We start from the raw sequence: 18,808 nt of genomic DNA, 5'->3' as shown, positions 1-18,808 counted from the left end.
ATAATTCTGTCTTTTATGCTTGTTGGCCATCATCCTTCTTTCAACATGTCTACCTGTTTGGACAAAAAGTGACCTTTACAGGTCTCTTCAGGCCCATAACCTGTTTTGGCTGGAATCAAATGTAGTGTATTTTATATTTACAAACAGTGATTTTATTAATCCCAATTTTCTTCTATTTGTGATAATATACACACGACTTTGGCTTCAGTGGTAATCTCATTATCGGTACTTTAACTGCTGAGTGGTCAGACTACTTTCACAAAGTAAACAGATAAATGAAAAAATTAACACTTGGTGCATCTAAATTAGCCTTAGTCACCTTTTTGCTTAGAAATGTGTACTAAATTTGAATAGTTGAATCATATCCACATATACGCATGGACAGCCTATAAAAACTTTTTTTTGTGATTCCTCACATAGTTTCGTCAACAGCAAAAATGATAGCTGTATTCCCAACACTGCAAATTGTTTTTCAGCTAAGTTTGGTAAACAACTCTATCCTCATGGCTGTGTACCCAATTTTGAGTTGATTGTGCAAAATTAAGTTCGACGTTGTCTGGCAAATGTTAAGTTATTATGATTAAGCGGTTGTGGAAAGTATTTACAGTAAATTAGCAAACACACTGCCATATGTCACATTACATTTCGCATCCTGCACTACATGCTTTTGCAAAAAATAAAAGACTAGTGATTTGTCAGAGGGAAAAAATAGTTAGGGGAAAAAATAAATCGGAATATGCATGTTCATGTTCCAGAAACGTGATTAACATGCCTTTTTTTACATATAAACAAATCAATAACATTGAGATAAATGATATAGCGAAACATTGAATGCTTTACCTCTTTCTGCAAACATTCACTAAGACATGCACACCCCTTTGTAGAATGCCTGATAGCAGAATATATTAAAGTGGAGAACATAGATAGATAATGGATGTGCCACAGTTTAATTTTAAATAAATGTTGAGGCTCCTGTTCCTTGGCATGCAGCTGGGATAAACGTGACTGCCATTGCTGTAATGATCACAGTTATCGATTGGTGGGTGCTCCATATAGACAAGGTCATGGAGAGAAAAAAAGAAAATCAGGAAGCAGATTTAATTGCATTAAAATATACAAGACAATACAGATCCATTATCAATTTTGGTTCATGCCAAATTTACTTAATGTTTTATAGGGTACATTTTTGTGTTGACATTTCATCGAATTTCGAAAACACAAATGGCAGTTCACCAAACCAAATAAGAAGTGTAGTTTAAATCCTTTGTCAATAAAACAAACATAACACACAAAGGCGCAAACAAGTGATGTAAAGTACTTCTGACAGTCTGCTGAACCCTAAAACAATTAGCAGTGCTAGCTTCATTAAACACGTGACTCAAAATGAAAGACCCTTAACCTAAATGATGTGGTCACACCTATATACTCAGCACAAAGCACAGATTGTTGAATGAATGATGGTGGCAGAGTCTGGCTATTGATTTTTCTGTAATTGTTTCACGAACGATTTGTCACTGTGCAATACAAACTTGGCATACCATGTGCCACATGACTCTTATGCTTTATAAATCATTCACATATTTGTGCCATTTTCATATTAATTCTTAGACCTACTTTTTAAAAAATGATACGTTTATTCATTCATTCACCCATTCATTATTTCGAGCCGATTATCATCACAAGGATCACAGAAGTGCACAAATTTTAATATTGTGCCCTACTTAGATGTATCAACCATCTCTTTCAAAAGTTTTGAGACACTTCATCAATGAATCAGATGGGGAAGTGTCTCAAAACTTCATTCAAAGTTGTTTTATAAACATTACAGTAAGTTATTTATGAGAAAATAGAAACTGCATATGCAAGTACCAAAACGCTGTCTTTTTTCATTAGAGTCACTATTTGTACGCACTGTTTGGCTGGGGAGAATTGCATGCATTTAGTACATTGCAGCAGCTAATTCAGATCCACAGTAGTTTTAAGGATAGCTGTCTTTAATAAGCACTATAAGCCTGTCTTACCAAGCTGTCAGAGGGAAGGAATACCTTTTATATGGCTTATTCATAAGCAAAACATCCTCATATAAATTAATATTTTGGAAGAGCAGGGCATTTACTGAGTTTTTCATCCCAAATTTTGTCCTAAATTTGACTTATTTTTTTATTATTTCATTATTTATATTTATTATTGATGTCTTTAAATCTAATGGATTCCTTAACAGCGTTTTTGTTCATTTTTATCAGATCTGACCTTCAATGTCACTGAATACTTTTGATATTACCTTTATTCACACTTTGTGTAATGCTCTCGTGTGTCAATTCATTAGTACATTTTTTAAATGGCTTGTATGGGTGGGTTCTTTTTTTCTTTTTAAAACTGTGTCATCTAAGTTTTTCCCCTCAGTTAGAAAGAGACCGTCCTTAACAAAGGCACAAAATAATATGCAACACAGTTCTAATGCCAGCGATTTTATTCATGTTCAATTGATGTCCATCATAACTAAACAACTGGCTTATCTATTCTCTGTTTACACACGCACATCAGCATGGAGCAGACAGGGAAACTGGCTTGACTGTAGTTGCACCAAGGACGTTGCCAGAGATAAATGCATAATTCCCTTGCCCCTGGGAATATTATTGAAAAGTTTTTGAAAAGGTTTTGGGCATTTAATAAAAACATTGAGGTGGGGCGACAAACATTTTTATGGAACAAAACATAAGGGTCTTTAGTTTCGGGCAAAATGTTTAGCAGATAATGCACAATCATATACTTTGAACAATGGTGTGTAGTTATTGGTGTGTCGGCTGAAAGTCTGTTAATTCAACGCTTATGTAGTTGTTGATGTCTTGTGGAAAAACTTTGTTGTTCCATTCCTCTGCCTTTCATGAACAGATCAACTTAAAACATTTTAGCACGAATCCATATCTAACGATCCTCAGTCTTGTTATTATTATTTTTTGTAGGATGGATGATTATTCAATTACAGACTCATTCTCACAGTAGGTAATGAGTTAACCTGTAGGAGCACACTAGGGCTTTTTTATATTAACTGCATAACAGTTCAAAACAGATGGCATGTTGATTAAGTGCTTGCCGCACAGTCTGAGGGTTTGATTCCCGGTGAGTTTGGTCCTGTGTGATGTGTGTATGTTCATCCCGTGTAAAAGTATTGGTTGAACTCTCAAAATTGTCCTTAATTGTGAGTATAATAGTGAGATGAATAGATATTCATCTCATTGTGTTCTCCTATTGGCCGGCAACCAATTCAGAATGCCCACTGCCTATTGTCTAAAGTTGTTTGGAATAGACTGAAAATGAATGCACAGTTCAAAATGTACGTTCAATGTAAACATGATTATATTTGTCTCACCTTCTGTGTTAGAGCTACCAATCTGTCAGATATGCAAAGTTTAGAATGCTTGTTTGCTATAGTAATGCTTTTCCTATCATTTTGCCACTCGGTAAACAATAGTTTCTTCCAGTCTAACACACACACGCCCAACTATGGACATATCCACGGACACACTTGCAATACAAACAAGACGTTTAGCTGTATTGAATATTGTAGAATAGATTTGGTAAAAAGTCTGTGGAATAACAAAACTGTTCTTGCATTCTTTAGTGCAAGCGCTCACTCACTCACGGTCACAAAAGGAGAAATGCAAAATTACATTTATTCACCAAAGTAATGGCAATCCATTCCTAATGCAAATAAATCCAAGTCCAGCCCTGGAAAGCATGTGAAATTCTTTCCTTCCTCTTCCTTCATTAGGAGACCAAAAAGTATTTGTCGGGTGCAAACTGATTTGTATTCCTTCAGCTCTTATTAAATTTGCCCCGGCAAAACAAAGCCGAAAGCCGATCGACAAATAACCGCAAAACAAAACAAGTAGGGCTTGTTCACAGAACATTTGCTGTGCCTGATTGGGTTTAGATGTTCTTGATAAGAACAATTAAAAAAATACTGAACATTAAAAATTAGTCACTGAATCGGTCTGGTACACTCTTGTGCAGAATGTAGTAGTACATTTCCATTCCTTTCCTTTGTCTGTTTGTCCTTGTGAGGTGAGTCTTATTTCCATTTAAACTAATGCCAGTAGGACATTCTTATTTTTAACATATTTTTCCATTAATCATTCATTTTGTCTTTGCTACCCTCCTACTGTGACAAACAAATTAAACAGTAAACCAATGAATTCTGACATGTTTCAATCAATGATGAAGGAATGCCCAATCCATTTCACTCAGAATTATTATGTTGGGATAAAAACCCTTTAGCTCAAAACTCTGTCATTTACTTTTATTACCGGAGCGATGAGATGGGCTTATTAAATCAAATCCACCCTGAGCTTACCTTGGCAAATTTCCCAGTATCACGACCTGAAAGGCCAACCGGATTGGTTTGACCTCCGTCTGCATATCAGTGGTGGGAATGAACAAGAGAAATTGTTTTTTATTAGCAAGAGGCAGACATTGAGGAGGTCTCAGACTGGCAGATGGTAGATCTAACAGATGGTCAAATATATTCGTAAAGCATTACACAACTGGACAATTTACGCTTGTCCTTGTCCCATTCTGCTTTTTGTGATTGATTATCCCTCCTTAAAGCCTAATAAAGATGAGACATTCATTTCTGATGGTGTGGTAGGTTTTCAATGAGGTAGCATAACATAATTCATGGCCCGACTTATTTGTGTTCTCATTTAATTTGTGGTGTAGAGTGCCTGGCAATTTTTACATGGTTTTCATTTATTGATTTTTTTTTTTAAAGACCTGCATTGACTAAATAACAGACCTTTTGAATAACGAGGTAAAAGGTGGATAATTGGGCTTTTGAAAACCAAATTTAAAAAGAAATGGTGAAGGCCTGTATTTCATTTCAAATGTTACTGTCATTTAGTTTTTTATTCATTTTTTTTCTTGCCAATTTGGAAATGTCTATTGGAAGGATTAAACTAAAGTATCAAGGCTAATAAAAGCCTACCATTGCTTGTCTTTGGAATGTGGGAGGAAACCAGAGTACCTGGAGAAAACCCACGCAAAGAAAACATGTAAACTCCACACAGGTGGACCGACCTGGAATTGACCTTGATTTCAAGGCTGAGTTTTATCCAACCACTTAATCAATATACCTTCTATTAATCTCTAAAAAAAAATATTGCTGTCATGTGTACGCATTCTGGCTCATCTCAGTGAATTTACATAATGCAATGACACTTTATACTCATTATGGAACCAACTTCCAATAGTGCTGCGTAGCCGTTCCCTTGATATCCTGCCACCATATTTTACAAGATCATTAAATATATAGCATGTACATACCAGCAAATAAGAACAAGTGGTCTTCCTGTGAAAGCTTGGGGCTGCACAAAGTCACACTGAGTTTAGATGAGGCTTTCATGAGAGGGGATTGAGTTCTCTCGGCACATATGTGCAACACTATACGGTGTAGGTAACAATAAGACAGGTGTGGGCCGATATCCAATGAATAAGGCGAGCAGTATGTTTAACCCTCGGAGGAGCTTATTTTCAATATAGCCAACTTGCTTTTCTCCAGCTGAGTCAACAGTTCTTTGGAGGTGTGCGGATCGATGAAAGATGCATATTCTATTTGGCCTGGACCACTGTTTGCTTTGAGTTTCTTCATATATATTTCCAATGAGCTGAAGTTGCAAGGGGCCACTCTGGACAAATGAATTTTCAATTTCAGTCTCAGAGGGGACTATTAAGATGCTGCTTTTTAATATACTGGCGGTATTCTCAAAGGACTTACGGCACTTGACTGCAATTTGCTTGGAGATATTTTTTAAGTGCTCAAAGGTTAACACCGGTGTTGGGAAATATTCTCATCTTCCAGCACAACCGGGGATTAAATGTTATTAGAACTCCAATTTGCTTAGTTTCTTCGTCACCAATATTCTTGGTTGTGGTCAAGCCTCATAAGCAGTCATGCTTCTTGTATTTATTAAAAAAAAAATCACCCCACAGCTCTACTTACGTAATAAAGGATGGATTTCACAGTAGACCCACAAAAGAATCTCATAAGAGGTTTGCCATTTTTGATTGAACCAGCAATTTCCTGTCACTCGAGCAGGCGTTTTTCTCTTCTTTTTTCATCAACATGAAGATAGTTTTTTTTCCGACTCAAACTGTAGGGCAACGTATAGTCTGGAAAATATGGTATGGATACAAGGACAGTGGTCAATACTAAAGGGCCATGAAGTTACTTAGGCCAAATCCAGTCCTCAAGTAACCCTATCCAGTCTGTTTTCCATATCTCCCCCCTCTACCACACCTGAATCAAATGATCAACTCATCAGCAAGTTTTCCAGAAGCTTCATACCAATCTCGATTATTTGCTTCAGGTGTCTTAGTGGAAGGGAGACATGGAAAACAGACTGAATTAGGGCTCTCAATGACCGGACTTGGCCACCTCTGCTTTAGGCAGACAACTTTGCGATAGTTTAAAATCATTTTAAAACATATCCAGTTGCCAGAAAAACTAAATATCGTTCTATCATAAATGTTTTATTTTCCACAAGAGGGGTGTACACAGAGAAAGTAAAAGTTTCTGCCTTATTTACATTTCTGAAAAGTACTGCTTGTGTAGGGAGGCAAAGCTTAATTGGCCGAGCTGATGGAATCACACTTTAAATCAGAAGTAGACACGGCATGGATCGTAGACTCGGAGCGGGTCCCAGGTGAGAGCTGGGCTGCGGGAAGCTGCCTTTATAAGTCTCACAGCAATTTGCGCGGCATCTCGAAAGGAATACCAAAAGGAGTGTGACACGGAGAGGGTGTGCATGGTTTACTTTCTTTTAGATCCTTTATTTCCAACCTCTCTTTCTCCTGACAACTCTTAAGCGGAAATAAAAATGACAATTATAAGGAAATGCCGAGAGACGGCGAGAATCGAACCGACTCAAATCAGAACATGAGCTTTAAGGATTGAACTGCGGGAGTAGTATACTGAAGAGCTAATGATTGCAAAACAGCCATGTTCCCAGATCGTTACAACCAGGTGACCTCTTTGGGCTTAACCGCCTGCCCTTGAAAAAGACTGTGCACATAGGAAAACTATTAAAATCAGGAAATTAAAGGAGAAAATGTATTACCTTGACGAGGACACACTATGGAAAAACACGTTTATACATGTCTGTGGAGTGAACTGGTTCACAGTATATGCTGTAGTATTGAGTAAAATATTTCTACGATTTTGACTCTCAGTCAACATGGATTGGGCGTCTGTTGCTTTCAATGGGAGCAAGTGTGTGAAAGTTATGAACATTGTTACAACATATTGACATAAAAGCACAAAAAAATGTATTACACTTCAAAGCACAAAGGTTTCTTTCATCTGTTTTAAACTGATCACCAGCCAGACATCAGGGATCTGTGTACTCATTACAGGCTTGACAGTTGCATGAAAGTAATATTTGAATTGTATGTGTGTATATATGTTGCAGAGGGGGTTGTTGGAGCCTAACCTAGCTGTCCTAAGATGAAAGGCAGTCTACACGCTAGACTGGTCGCCAGTCAGTCGTAGGGCACACAGACAGACAAACGACCCTTCGCATTCTCAATCATACCGCCCCTTGCGGGAATCGAGTCCGCGCCTGTCTGCACCAAGAGTGAACGTCTACACCACAAAGCGGCTAATTCATGACAGTACGAATCCAAATAGATTTTTTTGTATAAAGATAGGCTATACCACAATTTGGCTAATTTATTGGTCTTAAATTGATTTAATATGATTTTACACATTTAAAGCTGTGAAAACAATCCACTTAATCAACGAAAAATACAAATATTAATGTTTTTGACCATTTATCCAAACAAATCATAACCATTCTTTACAGCAAAATGGCTTTCTAATAAAAGATGGCAATTCTCATCGATATGATTGCATTTGGATGAATTTCTAACCAACAGATGAATCCCATCCAGACTGATTAGTTGTTACCCTTCTAAAACCAATGAACATAACCGCAACACATCCTACTAAAACTGTCCGTAATACTGCCCCTGTATTTCAGTCTTTTATCCATATCTCATGATGACTTTTGAAGGATTGAGCTGATCATTTAGCTTCCCTAAATCAGCCCTAGCCTATTTGTATTACGCACCAGAATCTGAGCGAACTGTGAGAGTTGTTTCACGCGGCGCAGATCAAACAGCCAATGCCGAAAAGCTCATTTGTAGGCACAGAATGAAAGTGTAAAGTTTTGCAGTGGACTTGCTGTGTGATTCAGCCGTCGCAAAACAGGGAGAACTTAACATCCGGAGGAGTGTTTTGCTGGCGTGTTTGTTGAGCATATCCCGAAGCTGTAGAGAGCACTGCGCTGGGAAAACGGCACATTATGGAGGCGGGTTTGGATGTAGGGAGAAAAGTGGCAGCGAGGAGGAAAGGGAGATCTTTGATGAGGCCCCGCGAGTGTCTCTAATGAGACGCAACTTGCTGCTCTCCTCCATAGCAAACAGCGGCGTGCCGTGCCGCCATCGTCTTCAAGCCAAAGACATAACCAACGGCCTTAATTAAAAATCACAAAATCACCATTCCGCTCGGCGCCCTGCGAAACGCCCGCTTTCTTCCAGCAGGAAATCTCAGAGCGAGTGCACAACGGGGAGACCACACTATCAAAAGCTTGTTTTGACAGTCATTCACACATTTTCTTTGCAATCTTTACGACCACTATACAATTCTTATGGAAACGTATGCGTCTTTACATTGTTTGTTCAATGTTGGCTCATGCCAGAATGGTACAATTGAATACCCCTAAAATAATTGGACCATGACCCAATTAGGAGTTGTGTGTCATCCATATTGTTCCAATGTAGTGATTAGTTATATCAGTTCGTAGTTGCCGTTGTAGATGCTTTATTCCATGTTTTTTAGACGGAATTTACATTTTTTCAATTCTTTATAGGGCCAGGGACTACAAGGCAGACTACACCGTAGACTGGTTGCTGTTCAGTCGCAGGACACACAGAAACTGGAAACCTTTCGCATTCGCCACCAAGCGGGTGGGAATCGAACCAATGCTGTCTGCACTGAAAAGAACCATCGCGCTATTGGGTAAGTGTGGCTTAATAATGAAAATTTGATGTCCACCAGGTGTCATTTTTATTGACATTACATGTTTTCTATATTACACACTGTGTATTGTTTTATATTGTATCTGTCATCCCAAGTAAGGAATCATTTAAATCGTTATTTGTCACAGTTCACTTGCGAATAGGGAGGGAAATGGCATAGAAAAAAAAGGAGAAATACAGTAACATGGACACTGTCAATCGGCATTTAAACAAATGTTATTTTTAGGATGATATAGACTTATGTTGATGCAGAGCTCAGATTTAGACTGTAGCTATTTGCTTCCATGACACTGTGATAAAGTCAGATTAACAAAATGCCTTTGGCAGTGATGTCAGGTAGTTACTACTTAAACCTATTTCAAAAAAATAATACTACAAAGCCACTGTCTGTTGTTCTGCTATGCCTAATATTGTTTTTTTTTCTTCCTTCCTTTTATTTTTCTTTGTAAGATCATTATCAGTTTAATGTCATTGCAAAGCACTGAGAAATGATTTCTTGACTCATCACTTTAAAATGAGCAACAGGCAATAGGATGGAAACCAGATTAGAAAGCAAATATTTAAAATTATATCAACAGTTATTAGTCTTGCTTCCATTGTAAACTATTCTTTCATAATTGCTTATTTTTTACTGATTTATAAAACTTGTGGGTCGACTTCATGGTAATTTACTAAGGAAAAAAATGTCTAATCAATAAACTAAGGGTATGCTCATTCATTAACAGACCATAAAAATAGCAAGGTCCCCATTAAAGTAAATTAACCAATTAACCTTGCTCTGCTCTTAAAGATCCCGCCTACGATGCATAGAAACTCACAAAATGAGCATAAATAAGATCAACATTAAGCCAGTCATTTCAAACATGTTTAAATTGATCAATTTGATGTATTCACTAAAAAAATTCAACAAGTATGAATGCATGCAAAATAATGAAAAGAGATTTTTTTTTAAGAGGTGACAAAGTACTTTACAAGTTTGATAGCGAAAGAGTAATTAAAAGAGGATGATGAACAGCATCCCATGTTTTATAGTGGAATCAATGAGGCATGAAATGAAAAGCCATTGATCTTTGCCTGGCAACTATTCCAACACAGAAACATTCGTGAAGGATCAAATTCAAGTCCAGCTTTGGCAAAAATGAAACAAGTCTGATAATGTAATTGCAGTGAGTCAAATATTTCGATTTTTCTTCCCGCAAATCTCCAAAATATTGCAACTGTTTAAAGAATGAAACCAGTTGTGTTTTCCTTCGCATTTGTTCTGCTTATCATTATTTTAGCGTTTATTATTATAGTCTCTTTTAGTGAAGTGCAGTGGGTCTTCTCATTTTGCTTCCAATTTTAATGCTCTGCTGTGCTTTGATGAGTGAATGGATATTATTTAATTATTTGAATTCGCTATTCTAACAATTTTATAGTCCTATTTCCAGGAAAGCAGGCAAACACATGTTTAGGAACACATACATGATCAAATAGATTGTACGCACATACCTATTATTTTAATTTCAATTCAAATGTTTATGTTCTTGACAATTTCCTTGCTTCCAGTTAAAAAAAATAGTTTTTATTAGCAAAGGTCTCTATGCCCTTGGTCGATTTTTTTTTTCTCTCCCTCCCAGTCTATCCAAAAAGCTTCCTTTTCTTTTCCATGTTCGCTTTCTACAGACTACAGCTCAACTCCGTCAGCAATAGAACAACAAGGCCATAACATTCTGGTTTTAAAAAGAGACAAAAGACCAGCAGTTCAAATTTTACTCCTCAGCCAATGTAATAGAACATTTCCAAGTAATCACCATCCGTTGGGGTTTATGTTCGAGAAAGAACCAAAAAGTGTGAAAGGCAAGCGTGTCCAAATAAGTGCCAAATGCTTACGCTTCACTGCAGACTTGTACGTGATTACGCTGAAAACCAGACAGATGTAGGTGCAAAAACCAAGCATTTGTGTAAATGAGCCAAACCTGCTAATTACAACGTGTTGACCTGACCAGAAAGAATGGTCACTCCAAACCTTTTAGTTCCTGGATATACCGTGTGTGTGTGGGGTGACTAAATAAAGCTCTACCAGTGGAAACAATGAGTCACGTCTCCAGAAGCTGAGATGACGGGGTCGTCATTTATGTCATCCTTCTTCCTTCTTCATTTGTCAAGCTCGGACAGGAAGTTAGAGGATTTGAGACCTGCGGTTATCGTTGAGGCTCAGCTGTTGCTGCTAAGGCAGTGCTGTCATCTTTATTGTGCATTCTGATTTGGGTGCCTGTTTTAATAAGGCTTACTTCATCCCCATGTAACCAACTCAACATTCGTAGACAGACTTTGTGGATTAGTTGTCATCCAAACCCAAATGGATGGCATTTTTCAAGGTGTGTGATCAGTTTGGGAGTTGTTAAGAGCAACACAAATTGGCAACCGTAGCAATCCGTAAAACCACGATTTCACTGCCTGGTTGCCGTTGACACCAACCATTGTTTTATGGCAGTTCTTTCTAGTACAATTTTTGACAAATGCATTCTCTTTAATACTAAAAGTGGTTCACAGTCTAGTAAAATTAAAAAAAACTATTAAAATAGAATACATTGTATTTGCTTATCAAACGGTAGTGAATTAGGGGATTTCAATTTTTAATGAAATGCTTAAATTTTAAAATGTGATTTAGTTTTATTGATGCAGAGATAAAAAAAAAAAAATATGGGTAAATGCGTGCTCTAAGCTTTATTTTGTAAATGTATGTCTACTGCTTTTAATTGAAGCATACCGTTTATTTGCAAAAAAAAAACGTTTGGGACCAATGTGTTCAGCTAAACGTGAATTGTTAACATAACTTGCCATCCATCTTGCCCTTTCCTATTCCTCTTAGCCTTCCCAGAGCCGCAGGGGGCTCAAGCCTATCCCGGAAGATTATGGTCAGAAGGCAGCCTGCTCCCTGGACTGATGCTAGAGGGGTGTATCGAGGCAGACAACAATTCACACTGACATTCACACTATGAGCGAGTGGGAATTCAACCAAATCCAGAACTATGATGACATTTTTTACCACTGGTATGTTCTGCATTGAGGCATATCTTTTTAATCATCGTATGATACCTTTACTTTGCAACTTGCTCCCACGACAGCCGCAAATTAGATTTAGTCTTTAAATTGTAGAGGGTCATTCTGTCGACTCGATGTGGACAAAGGTCACAATTGACATAGAAGCCCCTTTTGGGGCTTTAAATCCCAACAGAATTAATGCCACAGCCCACATCTTTGTGAAATAACCCTTGTTTATGAACCCAAATCTGTCTTTTTTTTCCAGGCCAAACCTCTGTGATATATGGCCAGTGTGAGTTATTCCAAAGGACTCTGGGCGGTTCATAATGTGTTTACTTTCCTGCTCCACAGCACAGCCTGTGTAACTTTGATAGCAGGTACTCTTTCCAGCTCTGGGGACACAACCCAAGGTAAGCATGCAAACACGTAAAGCTGATCCTAGTGGTAGCAGATGTACATGCGTGAGCCACACACAAACCCCGACATAGAGTACATGGACTAGGGCAGTTGTGTGTGAGGGCTAGTTTTGAGCCTGGCCGCGGTGATTGATGCGTCGGTGAATAAAGTCGCGCTGAGCAGGTGGGAACAATGGCTCTTGGCGTGTCCACAACAAGGGTGTAAATCAACTCTAAGCAGTAGTTGGGTGAGCTCTGACGTCGCATGTGCCAAAGCATGTGAACGCAGGACATTCATAACAACGACTTACACAGTAACACAAGAAAATTGTACCGTATTTTCCCGACTATAAGGCGCACCGCATTATAAGGCGCACCCTCAATGAATGACATTTTTATATATATAAGGCGCACTGTATTATAAGGTGCACTGTCTATTTTGGAGAAAATTTAAGACTTTTAAGTGCGCCTTATAGTCGTGAAAATACGGCAATTGCTATTGACTTCCAGGTATGAAGCACTCACTACACAGTCACCTCTAGGGCCAGCCATTGTTGATGTTTTTGATTTTCTTTTGTATAAACTCTTGCAGTGGGGGAGGAGCTATATGATGGAAGATTTTGTAAACTAAGATGGCATCTGCATATTTAACAGTATTGTTTCAGTTCAGGCATTTGTGTTTTTTTAATATGAGACAGTGGTGGTTTTTCATTTTTGGTTTTCTGTTTTTTCCATATATAAGGCGCACTGGATTATAAGGCGAACTGTCTATTTTGGAGAAAATTTAAGACTTAAGTGAGCCTTATAGTCGTGAAAATACGGTATGCTAAATCCAACTTACTTTGCTCCTGTATGACGCAGCTATTATTTTGCATGAAAGCCAGTGTTGGTTGCATTTGAAGCTTTTAATTCGTGGCCAAAAATAACATATCTATAATGAGTGGTAGTTCAACTAGTATGATTGTTTTGTCCATCTGCCTTGCATAGTTTTGTTCGAAATGTTACTACAAATGTTTGAAGGCCGTTCTTTGGGTATTTATAATTTTACATCAATACGTCAATCAATGAGCCGTTTCTCTCTCACATTTGCAACAACAATTACAAATATGCCACCCACACCCCATGAAAATTTATGCACTAAATATTTAATAACACATTTCAACAACTGTGAGGTCAGCCCAGTCAGTTCTGGCGTTATTTGCTACTCTTGATCTGAAGAGAACTCATCTAGATCTTCCCACACTAGACCCAAACATAAAATTATAGGGTGTCATAACTTCCCGCTTTGAGTGTCAGGCGTGAGGTGTGAAGCTTACAAGCTCATAACCATGAGAAACTCAGTCCAATATGCCAACAATTTCACATTTCACTCCCACTACACAATATTTTACTGGCAGTACCGTGCCATTAACCAACAAACACCTTATTCACACTTCATCATCATTACGCCCCTCCTTCTCTCTACTGTGTGTCGGCCTACTGTGAAGAAAATCGAACCACTTTTACATTTGTGCATCAACACACGGCAACACCTTCAGCTTGTCACATGGACACACAGAATGCAATGCCACCAATTACGAGCACACAAACACATGCATGCTCTTCTGACACTAGCAAACAAGTCGGGTGGTAAATGGTGGGACCCAGATGGTTGCCCCCTGGGGTGCGGTGATTGGCTCAGCACCGGATCTGACACACTCACACACAGATGGAGATACCTTCTATGACTGAGCTTAGAGATGGACAGACTAACTATTGATTTGCTCAGATCAATGAATCACAACCTGGTCACCAGACAGGACAGAGTGAGGGTTACACCGATTGAGCCGACTTAGTCATGGTTACTTTGGAAAATAATCATCAAAACTACATTTTGGGGTTAAAAATTGCGTGACCGGACGTTTGGTCGCGGGTCTTTTAGTCGCCGGTCTTTTGGTCGCCGGTCTTTTGGTCGCCGGTCAAATGTACTTAGATATTAAACAGTACTTAGATATTAAACAGTACTTAGATATTAAACAGTACTTAGATATTAAACTCTCTCTCTTAGATATTAAACTTTCTCTCTCTCTTAGATATTAAACTTTCTCTCTCTCTTAGATATTAAACTCTCTCATGAATATAATTCTGAGAGCTGGTTTCAACAGTAAACTCTCTGTCACCATAAGACCGGCGACCAAACGTCCGGCGACCAAACGTCCGGCGACCAAATGTCCGTGCACCAAAAATTGACTACAGTAAGTCTCTGATTTTATGTGCCTGTATCAATTCTCCAAATGTATTTATCTGTCCCCTCTCTTCATTTTTACTATCTGAGAAAGAAGGTTCAAAAACCCTATTGAAGTCTAATGTAGGACAACTGGAACAAGGCAGGGGCAATGTATTTAGTTTGTAAACCCATGATTTAAAAAAAATTAAAATGACATTTATTTCATAGATAAAACAATTTTTCAGTAATAAGGGGAACTCAAAAACAGCACATCTACGCATAATGTTTTGGAGTTCATGACCCCAGTGGGCCCCCATAGAGCAAGCCTCCTTCTAACTGTCTATTCTGCAGTGTTCCAGTCACAGTAGGGGGAAAAAATGATGGAGCGGATATGTTAATTTTCAGAGGCAATTAATGCTTAACACCCCAGAAGCCATTTAAGTTTCTTGGCTTATTAATTATGCACTTTGTACATACGAAATTATCTTCCTATGTTAAAAAAAAAATCTGATAATTAGCGTCTCCAAAATATTGGTCGTTTTTCTTAAGACCTCTAAATAGGACAGGCGGATGTTGGGAAAGCAAGCCAAGTTCTTTTTTTTGGCATCTCATTTTGTTGCTGTTTAACATTATTTAAAAGCACAAATTACCTTAATGAGGTATTTAAAATAAATCAGGAAATTGGCGCAATATGCTCTTCACAGTCAGGTTTAACAAGCAGGTACTTTTCCACTTTGATCCTTGGTTTTCTTGCTTTTTAAAAAAAACTAGTCTCCCTCAGTAGATTTGATCTAAAATTATCACATGCACAGAGCATGCTCACACCTAGTGGCAATTTAGAATGTTAAACCAGCCTACCATGTATGTTTTTTGGAATGTTGGAAGTAACAAGAGAACCTAGAGAAAAGGTTTAGGCCGCATTTATTACAATTATTTCAAAATAAAGCTGGATTTGGCTCCCATTTGTAAACATGGCTAGTGGTATGATATAGGCAAGTGATCATTTTCTTTCTTATATTTTAAGACTATAACTGTAACTGATATTTGCAACTCTTCTCGTCTTTTGGCTTAGCATTGGATTCATTTCCTGTAAGTTCATTGGAAATGGCATAAATCTGGCAGACATATGTTTGTGATTAATTAACATACATCCTACGTACTCTGTCTATACACAGATAATAGATTCTACAGTAATTAATGTTATAGCTCAATTCATCAGTGACAGCATTGCCCATAAAAAATACAATCAATCTTTCCTGAAATAGACTTCTGTTCCCACCACTAATGAAGTTCTAATAGATGCCTCCTTTGATGCAAGATACCTTCTACCATTGAAGACATAAAATTGGGTCCACTCCAATCATCCCAGTACATCTCACCTGTATTCTTGGCTGTTTTAGGTTAATCCAGTCTTGTTCTTAGTTTTTTGGGCAACACATTTGGAGGAAACCTTCAAAGCCACGGGAGTCTGGTCTAACAATGACAAATCCCTGAGATGTGGCGCCTCCTCACAGATGACAATGACAAATACCCCAGGCTATTTTTTTTCACAATATGTCTACTCTGGGACTCATTGTTCTAAACTCACCTTAGAAAAGTGTATCTCTTTAGGAAGTGGGTTAGCAGCCCAACTGGACTCTTGAGTAAGTGCGCAAGAGGGGCCCGTCAAGTCATGTTACAAGGGGGCGGAGAAGGGGTTCTCTTAAATGTGTTTTTAGAATAATTTAAAATAAGGACAATATTAAATTAATTAAAAGTTTTAAATTTGTCAAAGTATCCATCTGGGTCAGGCGGCCCGGTGCTGCGAGTGGTTAGCGCGTCGCCCAGGGCTTTGCGGTCCTGGGTCCAAATCCAGGTCACGTCCACCTGTGTGGAGTTTGCATGTTTTGCCCAGGTCTGTGTGGGTTTCCTCCGGGTACTCTGGTTTCCTCCCACATTCCAAAGACATGCATTGTAGACTGATTGGACACTTTAAATTGCCCCTAGGTATGAGTATGGGCGTGAATGATTGTTTGTCTCCTAGTGCCCTGCGATTGGCTGGCCACCAATTCAGGGTGTCCCCCACCTCAGGCCTGAAGTCATCTAGGAGAGGCTCCAGCACCCCAATGAGGTTAAAGCGGTTCAGAAAATGAGATGATGTGAGTGATCTATCAGGATACTTGTAGTATGTAGACTATTTGTTGGTATTTTTTGAATATATTTCAGTCTATGTCAAGTGAATACTGCAAATACTTCACAAAATACTGATTTTTTTTAGCTATCTGGCAAACTCTGCTTCCAATCTACATTTGAATTTTCAAAACCCTTGTGGTATTCCAATTGCATAAGCTATATTCGTGATTCCAAAAAAAAAATGTAACCCGCTTCTCTTTTTTATATTAGAAGGTGTGACTTTTCTCTCAGCACCTTTCTCCAGTGGACCGAAAGGTCAAAGGGTCATGTTTACTTTTGTGAGGATCCATAATGCATGCTTTATATCGTTTACTTAAGGGACTCCCAATGCTACGTATCCAGCTTTTGGGCCCCATGTGACAGTTAGGCCGGAGGAGGAAAAAAAAATAACCTACTATCAGTACACTCCTCTGGAAAAACTCTATGTATTGTGCACACGCCCCGCATAAGAAGCAGATTTTATGCCGGGTTTATCTTCTCTGCAAACATCATTATTAGTAGTGTGGGTGATTTTTTTTCATCGAACAAACAGTATGTGACAGCAATGATAAGCATTGGTTTGAGGATATTTTCATTGAAACATTCCAAGGTCTAGAAATGATATCATCAGCATTAGGTATTATTTCATTTATTGTGATTGGGTGGCAACCAATTCACGGTGAGCTCTGCTGAGTGACCAGAGCAGTCCAGCACCCACATAACCTTGGTGAAAATAAGTGGAGGAAAGAATCGATATTTGGTTTCTTTTCATTTAGACAATTACAAGTTGTACTTTGCTCTTCAATATATGGAATTTGTGTATATCAGTTATTAAAATGTTGAATTAGTTACCTTCTGGCATGCATAAACAACATTATGAAACAATTTAGTATATAATGCTATTTTACAATATGCGCATCCACCAAAATTCAATGCATTTATGCATTTATTGTAGCTTTAAAATTATGGTAGAGTCCCATACTTTTGCACGAAGGAAGGCACAACAAGTGACAAGCTTGGACGTATTTATTAAGAGAAAAAAATGTATTCTTTTTTAAAAATATGCTTAACTTTTGGGCCATGCTGTGATTTTAACATGGAGATAACAAAAGCAGCAAAATAACGAAAGCTGCAGTCGTATTTAATTAACAGTCGAATAATTAGGGCAGAAAATGAGGGTAGATACCCATCCAAAATGATCATATGGACAGATCAAGGGTTGCCCCAGCATGCCACCCGAACACAAGCTCGCGGACCCTCACTGGCCTGTGATTGTGTGAGTGGGTGCTTGCATATGCTTCATTCCATGCGCGTTTCTCCTATTTGTGTGTGTGCGTGTGTGTGTGTGTGTGTATGTGAACGCGTGCGCTCATGTCAGGAGACCTTGGCACCTGCTGATGAAGAAATCAAGTCAGACAATCCCCCCATGGTCACAAGCTGCCCTTACGCCCCAAGTGTCCTTCTTAGCAGTCTGTTGCATTGGCCCCAGAACTAGTTGCTGAGGGTGGGAGGATAAATATGTATCTGAGCAGGAAAAAAAAAAACACACACACACACACGCATGCATGGAAACACACTTTACTTGCTTGTCCATTAAATGCAGATGTTATCAGCTCTTATCTATCTGTGAAAACTTCAGGTGAAGCTTGTTATGCCTTTGAGGTGTTATTTAAATAGCCCTGTCATTGTGGAAGCAGAATCACTAAAGGTGATTCCAGGGTAGGAAAGGAAAGCTACAATTTCACAACATTTTAGGATTAACAGGCTGATAGTTTAAAACACGTGTCAAAGTGGCGGCCCGGGGGCCAAATCTGGCCCGCTGCTTCATTTTGTGTGGCCCGGGAAAGTAAATGATGAATGCCGACTTTCTGTTTTAGGATCAAATTAAAATGAAGATTATAGATGTATATTAAATTTCCGGATTTTCTCCCTT

The 18,808-nt window shown here is 38.4% G+C and overlaps 1 protein-coding gene across 3 annotated transcripts in view; it reads left to right on the top strand.

Moving 5' to 3' along the window:
- mdga1 (MAM domain containing glycosylphosphatidylinositol anchor 1) overlaps positions 1-18,808 on the top strand; it is a 212,743-nt gene that overhangs the window by 108,553 nt on the left and 85,382 nt on the right. For all 3 annotated transcript variants that reach the window (XR_013325792.1, XR_013325790.1, XR_013325791.1), the window contains exons 20-22: positions 8,928-9,076; positions 11,951-12,132; positions 12,389-12,533. The gene's annotated coding sequence lies outside the window, so the exon portion shown is untranslated. The remainder of the gene's footprint in view (positions 1-8,927; positions 9,077-11,950; positions 12,133-12,388; positions 12,534-18,808) is intronic.

The sequence above is a fragment of the Stigmatopora nigra genome, chromosome 3, assembly GCF_051989575.1.
Source record: "Stigmatopora nigra isolate UIUO_SnigA chromosome 3, RoL_Snig_1.1, whole genome shotgun sequence".
Lineage (NCBI taxonomy): Eukaryota > Metazoa > Chordata > Actinopteri > Syngnathiformes > Syngnathidae > Stigmatopora > Stigmatopora nigra.
This window is presented reverse-complemented; position numbering and strand designations above follow the sequence as displayed.